Genomic DNA, 9792 nt, shown 5'->3' on the forward strand with positions numbered 1-9792 from the left:
CTTAGTCAGGATCCAGGAGCTTCTTCAGAGTTGTCCACATGGGTGCAGGGGCCCAAGGACTTGGGCCATCTTCTACTGCTTTCCCAGGCCATAGCAGAGAGCTGGATCGGAAAAGGAGCAGCTGGGACTAGAACCAGCGCCCATATGGGATGCTGGCGCTTTAGGCCAGGGCTTTAACCCGCTGCGCCACAGCACCAGCCCCAAGAGAGCCAAAAATTCTGTCTGGATCTCCCACAGGGGTGGCAGGGGCCCAAGTATTTGGGCCATCATCTGATGCCTCCCAGGCACATAAGCAGGGAGCTGAATCAGAAGGGTGGAATTGCCAGCACTCGAAGCCGGCACTCTGATGTGGGATACAGGTGTCCCAAGAGGTAGTTTAACCTGTTTTGCCACAATGCCCACCCCTATTTGTGGCATTTTAAATGGGTTCTGGACATTGCTGTTGCCAGGATTGTGCTATGATTAAGAAGTCCATCCATGGGGCTGGAGCTGTGGTGCAGCAGGTTAACTCCCTGGCCTGAAGCGCCAGCATCCCATGTGGGCACCAGTTCGAGTCCTGGCTGCTCCACTTCCAATCCAGCTCTCTGCTATGGCCTGGGAAAGCAGTGGAAGATGGCCCATGTCCTTGGGACCCTGCTCCTGCGTGGGAGATCCAGAGGAAGCACCTGGCTCTTGGCTTCGGACCAGCGCAGCTTCGGCCATTGTGGCCAACTGGGGAGTGAACCAGCAAATGGAAGACCTCTCTCTTCCTCTCCTCCCTCTGTGTAACTCTGACTTTCAAATAAATAAATAAATCTTAAAAAAAAAAAAAGTCCGTCCATGTTAGCTTATTCACTTTCAACTTCTTCATGTCCCATTTCCAGGGCCTCTTTACTTTTCTCATTTTAAATCGTCCTCTAAACGCACTTTGTCCTGGAGCAGGCATTGAACCTGGTGGTTGCATCCCATGTTGGAGAACCTGAGCTGGATTCCTGACCACAGCTTCCCACCAATGCACATCCTGGGAGACAGCAGTGGTGGCGCAAGTGACTGGGTTCCCACCAACTCCCATGGGGGACCTGAATTGTGCTTGCAGCTCCTGGCTTTGACCCCGCCCAGCCCCGCCCAGGCTGTTGAAGGCACTTGGGAATGAACCTTATTGGGAGTGTTCTCTCTCTCTCTCTCTCTCTCTCTCTCTCTGTGTGTGTGTGTGTGTGTGTCTGTGTCTGTGTCTGTATGTATCTCTGTCTCTGCTTCGCAAATGAATAAATAAATAATTTTGAAAAACATGGTTCATTCTGTAGAGCCAGCTCTAGTGTTGAAATTTCTACTGGCAAAATTAGAAAAGGAAAATGGGCTTCTCATGGGTTTAATAAAACTTAAGAAGCTATCCTTTTATCTTAGGATCTCATTCTTCCTTCCTTTTGGTCTTAAAGCTGCTTTTCTTTCATGAAATGGTGGTACCAACGTGTCACCATGGGTTGGTTTGCAGGTAGAACAATGACTCTTGCTATTCAAAGTAGAACAGAATTTAATACCGGGATTTGGGTCTTTACCAAAGCACTCAAAGGGCCAGGGTATGGTCTCAGGCTGTGTTTCCAGGGAGGCCTTTTAAACACAGCAGGACTGATCCACCCGAAATGCTGCCTGCTGCCATGGTCAGGAATCTGGGGGCCAGAAAATCACCTCCAGGGGCTGGCATTGTGATGCAGCAGATAAAGTCACTGCCTATAATGTGAGCATCCCATATGGGCACCAGTTAGAGTCCCAGCTGCTCCACTTCCCATCCAGTTCCTTCCTAATGCACCTGGGAAAGCAGTGGAGGATGGCCCAAGTGCTTGGGTCCCTGCACCCACGTGAAAGACACAGAGGAAGCTCCTGGCTGCTGGCTTCAGACGGACTCAGCTCTGCCATTATGGCCATTTGGGAAATGAACCAGCAGATGGAAGATCTCTCTCTCTCTCTGTGTCTCTCTCTCTGTAACCTCTGCCTTTCAAATAAATAATTAAAAAAAAATCTTTATTAAAAGGGAAAGAAAATCGCCTCCTCTGGAATCCACACCAGCCATATGGATGCATGAGAGTGGCCTCTTGACACCCAGGCCTCCTGACTGGGCCTCAGCCATCTGCTGCCCCTCCTCCCCCCCAGGAACTGCAACTGTCCCATCGCTGAGCTTGCCTAGAGAAACTACAGACGCAGCAAAAGCACAGGCCTGGCTACTCCGCCGCCTTGCAAATCCTAGGCCTGGCAGAGGGCTGTGGGTGTATTCCTGGAGCCATAAGCCTGCTGCAGGAATGGGATGGAGTTACGTGACCCATGCTGTGGGGTTTGTCCCTGATGGTATTTGCTTTCACTGGCAATCCTGTGGCTGCTGGGACCGGTGTTGTAGTGCAGCGGGTTAAAGCCCCAGCCTGCAGCATCCCATATGGGCACAGGTTCGAGTCCTGGCTGCTACCCTTCTGATCCAGCTCTCTGCTATAGCCTGGGAAAGCAGTGGAAGATGGCCCAAGTCCATGGTTCAAGTCCTGGCTCCGCTTCCCCCTAATGTGCATCCTGGGAAGCAGCAGATGATGGCTCAGGAACCTGGGTTCTTGACACGTCCACGGGAGACTCAGATTGGGTTCCAGGCTCCTGGCTTCAGCCTCACTGAGCCCGGGCTGTTGTGAGAGCTTCGGAAGTGAACCAACAGATGAAAGATCTCTTTCTGGGGGCCGGCGCGGTGGCACACTAGGTTAATCCTCCACCTGCGGCGCCTGCATCCCATATGGGCACCGGGTTCTAGTCCTGGTTGCTCCTCTTCCAGTCCAGCTCTCTGCTGTGGCCCGGGAGGGCAGTGGAGGATGGCCCAAGTGCTTGGGCGCCTGCACCCGCATGGGAGACCATGAAAGAAGCTCCTGGCTCCTGGCTTTGGATCAGCGTAGCTCTGGCCGTGGCAGCCATTTGGGGTGTGAACCAACCGAAGGAAGACCTTTCTCTCTCTCTCTCTCACTGTCTGTAACTCTACCTGTCAAATAAATTAAAAAAAAAAAAAAAAAGAAAGAAAGAAAGATCTCTTTCTGTCTCTCCGCCTTTCAAATAAAATGCAAAGAAATTTTAAAAATTAAATCATGATCAAGGCATAATCATAATCACTGCTAGTAGAGCAGACATTTAGCCCAGTAATTAAAATGCCCAAATCTCAGGGGACCACTTGGGATGCCCACGCCCCATACTGGAGCCTCACTTCAACTTCCTGATAATGCACCTGGGAAGCACAGAATGACGGCCCAGAGACTTGGGTTCCTACGACTCATGTGAGAGACCTGGCTTCAACCTGGCCCAATCCTGGCTGTTTTGGGCATATGGGGAGTGAACCAGGGGATGAAAGATCTCCCTCTTTCTCTGTCTCTCTCTCTCTGTCATTCTGCCTTTCAAATAAATAAATAAAACAAAAAAAAATGAAGTGCCATTAAACAAAAAGCCTGCATTCCATGTCAGAGTGCCTGGATTCAACTCCTGACTCCAGCTTCCTGCCAGTGCAGGTCCCGGGAGGCAGCAGTTGTGTTCCTGGCACCACATGGGAGACTTGAGTTGAGTTCCTGGCTTCTTATTTTGGCCTGGTCCTGTCCTGGTAGCTGAGGGCATTTGGGGCGTGAACCGTGGATGGAAGATCCTTTTTGTCAGTCTCTCTGTCACTAAATGAATAAATATTTTTTTAAAGCAGTACTGCTCACATACTAGGATGACTAAAACTAAAATAAGTGACAATAAGTGTATGCAAGGATGTAGAGCAACTAATTCTCATTAAATATATATTTATTTATATATATAAAAGCTTTGGAAAATTCTGTGACAGTGCCTATAAAGATATTAGTATGGCCGGCGCCGTAGCTTAACAGGCTAATCCTCCGCCTTGTGGCGCCGGCACACCGGGTTCTAGTCCCGGTTGGGGCACTGGATTCTATCCCGGTTGCCCCTCTTCCAGGCCAGCTCTCTGCTGTGGTCCGGGAAGGCAGTGGAGGATGGCCCAAGTTCTTGGGCCCTGCACCCGCATGGGAGACCAGGAAAAGAACCTGGCTCCTGGCTTCGGATCAGCACAATGCGCCGGCCGCGGCAGCCATTGGAGGGTGAACCAACGGCAAAAAGGAAGACCTTTCTTTCTGTCTTTCTCTCTCACTATCCACTCTACCTGTCAAAAAATAAAAATAAAAAATAAAATAAAATTAAATTAAAAAAAAAGATATTAGTATGAATGACCCAAAAGTTCCATCCTGAATCCATCAAAAACAGAAACGAAACGAAAACATGTCTGAGAATGTTCGCAGCCTTGGAGTAGACAGTGAGAGAGAGAGACAGAAAGGTCTTCCTTTTCTGCTGGTTCACCCTCCAACGGCCGCTGCAGCTGGTGCCTCGCGCTGATCTGAAGCCAGGAGCCAGGTGCTTCTCCTGGTCTCCCATGCGGGTACAGGGCCCAAGCACTTGGGCCATCCTCCACTGCCTTCCCGGGCCATAGCAGAGAGCTGGACTGGAAGAGGAGCGACCGGGACAGAATCCGGTGCCCTAACCAGGACTAGAACCCGGTGTGCTGGTGCCACAGGTGGAGGATTAGCCTAGTGAGCCATGGCGCCGGCTTGCCTTGGTGTTTTTAGGAGCCCTAAACAGGGGTTCATATGGTGGCCCAAAGGGTTAAACTGCTGCTTCTTTTTTTTTTAAAGATTTTTAAAAATTTATTTGGAAGTCAGAATTACACAGAGGAGAGGCAGAGAGAGAGAGAGAGAGAGAGAGAAAGAGAAAGGTCTTCCATCCACTGGTTCACTCCCCAGTTGGCCTCAGGGGCTGGAGCTTTGCCAATCCGAAGCCAGGAACTGGGAATTTCTTCTGGGTCTCCCCTGTGGGTGCAGGGGCCCAAGCACTTGGGCCATCTTTTACTGCTTCCCAGGCCATAGCAGAGAGCTGGATCGGAAGTGGAGCAGCCGGGACTCAAACCTGCACCCATATGGGATGCCAGCACTACAGGTGGCAGCTTTACCTGCTATGCCATAGCACTGGCCCCAAGCTGCTGCTTCTAATGCCAGCATCCCTTATCAGAACACCCAGTTTGAGTCTTGGCTGCTATGCTTCCAATCTAGCTCCTGCTAATGCATCTGGGAAGGCAGCAGAAGACGGCCCAAGTACTTGGGTCCCTGCCACCCATGTGGGAGACCCAGCTGGAGCTCTGGGCTCCTGGCTTCTGCTTGGCCCAGCCCCAGTCTTTGGCTGCCATTTGAGGAGTGAACCAGAGGATGGAAGATCTCTCTCTCTCTCTCTTCTCTCTCTCTCTCTCTTTCTCTCTCTGATCTCTCCCTATCTCTCTGTGTCTCTGCCTTTCAAATACATAAAATAAATTGTAAAAAAACTAATCCCCAACAGAAAATGATCCAGATGTTCATATTTAGCATGAATAAATTGGGACATATTCACACGATGGAACACTACAGAGCAGTGAGAGTCAGCAGACTACAGGTACATCAACAGCATGAATGAATGTCATTGGCATGGTGTGGAGCCAGAAAAGACAGACCCTAAAGAGGGCAAACCACACTTCCATATCTAAACCACAAAGGCAGGAGCTGAGCCACTGGCATAGCGGCTCCTCTGACAGGGGTCCAGGAACTGGAAGAGCAGCCAAAGGGGGCGTCTCAGGTGCTGAGCACCTGCTGTCTCTTGATCGGGCTGCTGCTAGCACCCGTGTGCTCACTCTGGCGGGACACTTCGATGACTTTTCATTATGCATGTCTATTTCAGTCAAACTGAAAAAAACAAAGCAGACTAGCTTCAATCTTTCTTTCTCTAAGCACCCTCCCACCCACTCCCCACTAATCTTAATGATGCACCTGCTGTGCGCCAGGCACTGCACACCCCGTGCTGCCGAGTCTCATGACCTCTGTGCCAGATGGGAGGAGGTTCACCTCCTTCTGTGGGTGAGGCACCAGGGATGAAGATGGGAAGCAGCCCGTCCACAGCCACGGAGAGGGCACATGGCTGAGCCGTGAGTCAGACCAGGTCTGAGAGACTGTGTGCATGCACCCTCCCAGTGCAGCTCGGTGCTCTCTGCTGAGCTTGATGTCTTTCCCTGGGCTGCAGCCGGGGTAAGAGGACCTTTGCCAAGCATCTGGCTACTCCCTGCCCCTTTCCCTCCACTCCTCTCTCTCAGCTCCAAGTTGGTCGGGCGGAGCAGCTGCCACGCGGCCAAGCACCCTAGCGAGCAGCATGTTGTTCCTTGATGACGAGCCTTAGGGAGCCATGCACTTACAGTCACTCGCATGTGGGTGGTCTGGTATCCTGGAACTTGCCCTTGCCCTTCTGCCAACCTCTCTTAGGAGTGGGGTAGGCAGTGGTTAAGGGCATTGCCAAGCTAGGAGGAGGGCAGGAGAACGGGCACCCAGGACCAGCTCCTGGTTAGCTGCATTGCTGGACCATCTCCAGGCAGAGTGAACTAAGTACCAGCGGAGACCAGAACCCATGGATACTCTCAGCCCCTGTGCCCTGGACAGCTCATTGAGGGTCTTCCTGATGCCCTTGGGGAGGCCCCTTCCGTGCATGTGCACGTGTGTGTCTGCTGCGTGCTGCCTCATTCTTCCCCACTGCACCTGACACTATCAGCACCCGGCCTCCATGGAACGAGGAGAAGGAAGCACCAGGCTGGAGCTGAAAGGACAGATGCGATCAAGGCAGACGCAACGTCCCTGCCCTCAAACAGCATTCGCCGCTGCTCCAGTTTCTGTTTTTTCTTTTTCTTTTTTCTTTTTCTTTTTGACAGGCAGAGTTAGAGACAGAGAGAAAGGTCTTCCTTCCGTTGGTTCACCCCCAAAATGGCCGCTACGGCCGGCACTGCACCAATCCAAAGCCAGGAGCCAGGTGCTTCTCCTGGTCTCCCATGGGGTGCAGGGCCCAAGCACTTGGGCCATCCTCCACTGCACTCCCTGGCCACAGCAGAGAGCTGGCCTGGAAGAGGGGCAACCGGGACAGGATCGGTGCCCCGACCGGGACTAGAACCCCGTGTGCTGGCGCCGCAAGGCGGAGGATTAGCCTAGTGAGCCGCGGCGCGCCGGCCATGCTTCAATTTCTTTACAGACATCGTCTTGCTGTGGTCTGAAAGCAACTCTCTGCTGCCCATTTTAAAGCCCAGAGAACCAAGGCTTAGAAATTTAAGTGACTTGCTGTAGGCAGCTTCTGAGACAGCCCAATTATCCCACCTCCCGGTACTGCTGCTCTTGCATAATCCCCTCCCATTTCAGTGTGGGCGGGACTTATTGACTTGAATAGAATAGGGTGGAGTATTGGAATGTCACTTATGAGATTGGGTTATAAAAAGACTGGCCTCCATCTCAGGTGCTCTCTCTCCCCTCACTCCCTCCGGGGGAAGCCATGCTGTGGCTTGGAAGTAGTTCCTACACCCCCCAGCCTTGTCCTATACTGTGACTGTAACCTCAGAAAAGACCCTGAGCCAGAGCCTCACGGCTAAGCTGCTTCCAGATTCCTGACCCACAGAAACCATGAGACAATAAAAGGTGATTGCTTTAAGCAGCCAAATACTGGGGTAAACTTTTTAAAGATTTATTCATTTCATTTGAAAGGCAGAGCTTCAGACACAAATATATGCGCGCACGCGCGTACACACATACACACACACACAATCTTCTGTCCTCTAGTTTACTCCACAGATGGCTACAACCACTAGGGATGGGCCAGGCTAGACCCAGGAGCCTAGAACCCTATCCCAGGTGTACCACATAGGTGGCAGGGGCCCAAGCACTTGGTCCATCTTCTGCTGCTTTCCCAGGCACTTTAGCAGGGAACTGAATGGGAAGTGGAGCATCTGGGACTCCAACCAGTGCTCATATGGGAACCTGTTGTCACAGGTGATATGTTCTGCTACGTCAGCCCTCAAATGCTGGGGTAATTTGTTACCCACCAGTAGATAACTAACACACTTGCCCATATGCACACAGTCTGAGACAGAGCTGGAATTTGGACAGAGGGATGTCTGACTTCAAGTTCAAGTCTCACTGTACTGCTTTCCTTGCCTCACAGGAAAAGTAATCCATGACTGAACTGAACTGAGACTATCCTGAACTGATGACAAAGCCAAGGGTGGGGGTTGTGACACAGCTTGTTAAGTCACTGCTTGAGATGCCAGCATCCCATATCAGAGTACTAGTTCAAACCCTGGTCACCCTTCTTCTGATTCAGCTTCCTGCTAAAGCATCCGAAGAGGCAACAGATGATGGTTCAAGAGCTTGAGTCACTGTCACCCACTCCCATGGGAGACCCAGATGGAGTTTGAGGCTCCTGGCTTCGGCCCAGCCCAGCCCTGGCCATTGCAGGCATTTGGGGAGTGAACCAGCAGGTGGAAGATCTCTCTGTCTCTGTCTGTCTCTCTTGCTCTGCCTTTCAAGTGGATGAAAATAAATAAACATTAAAAATTCAAAAGCTGGTGGTTAACCTTGGAAGATTCTTAACCAGCCTGTGCCTCAGATTTCATATTTAGAATGAATATGGCAATAATACCCACTTTCATAGGGTTGCTATGAAGATGAAACAGGTGATGTGATGCAAAGCACTTGGGTAACACTGAACCCTCAGGACGAGTTAGCCGTCATTAGTGCTGGGTGAAGCGATGCACCCAAACATACAGGGAGTAACATTTGGCTCAAGCTCCTCCAAAAAAATCAGTGTTCTCATCCACAAGATGACAGCAAAGATATTGTCATTCCTTGCTGTCAGGACTGGCTGAACCAGCACCGTGCCTGGCATGTACTAGAAAGTTAATAAATGCCATTCACGGTGGCTGGCTTGGTCACTGTGCACATATGAGCAAGCCAAGGGATATGCTCTAAGGATGGCGCGTGGAAGCTGGGGGCCCTGTAAGTACTCCTGTTGACCCTGTGACCTAGGGACATTCCACATCCCGCTGCTCTGGGGCCTGGGAGCCAGTGAAGGTGCAGGGTAGGCCGAGGGTGCCGGGTGGAAAGTCTGTGTTTCGTGGGAAATCCAAGAAGAGACTTGGCCCTTCCCCTGGGTCCTTAGGAATGCATAGTGCAGAGGCCCACTGCGCTGGCCCTTACAGGACCCCCCACCCACCCAGTACTCCAGTTAGGGGATTCTATTAACAACCCCGAGAAGGAAATTGGATCCATGAACATCCCCGGATCCCTGGGGCCAGGAGACTTAATGAGTCCCAGGACAGAGGGCACCGCCATTTCTTGTTCCAGTTGGATCTTTCTTGCAATCGCGTATTTGCACTCCAGATGCACTCCAAAAGAAATAAATGAGTGAATAACATGAAAAAGATGGGCCTCACTCCGCAGCCCGATGTGGAAATGTTTGGGAAAATGTGATGACCATCTTTGTTCAGAGATTCGGAGATTTGCGAAACACTGCTTGTATAACGGCCTTTGCCAGCTTCTTGGTGAATTTTCTGGAACGCTGAAGTACCAAATAGCATAAAGGAGAAAGCAGGAAACACAGCGTGCAAGTGGCCTCGGAGCACGGTGATCGGAAGGTGCATGTGCAGATCGTCCCAGACTGGGAGCAGTGCCGGCTTCAGGACGGCAGGGCAGGTCCCTTCAGTTCTCTGGGTTTCCTCAAACGCACAGCGTTGGGCTTGGGCCCGTGAGTGGTTTTCTACTTGGATTCCCTGAAGCTCCAGGGGTGTCCTTGGGAGGCACCCACTTCTTACATCAACTGGAGTTTCTTCCCCTTGGGTCAGCCTCAAGGATTAGAGTTGATTATGATTTTTTTGGAAAAGAGATTTTCCTGCGTAGGAAAAATAAAACCTTGAAAGTCACTTCC

The sequence above is a fragment of the Lepus europaeus genome, chromosome 2 (assembly GCF_033115175.1).
Source record: "Lepus europaeus isolate LE1 chromosome 2, mLepTim1.pri, whole genome shotgun sequence".
Classification (NCBI taxonomy): domain Eukaryota; kingdom Metazoa; phylum Chordata; class Mammalia; order Lagomorpha; family Leporidae; genus Lepus; species Lepus europaeus.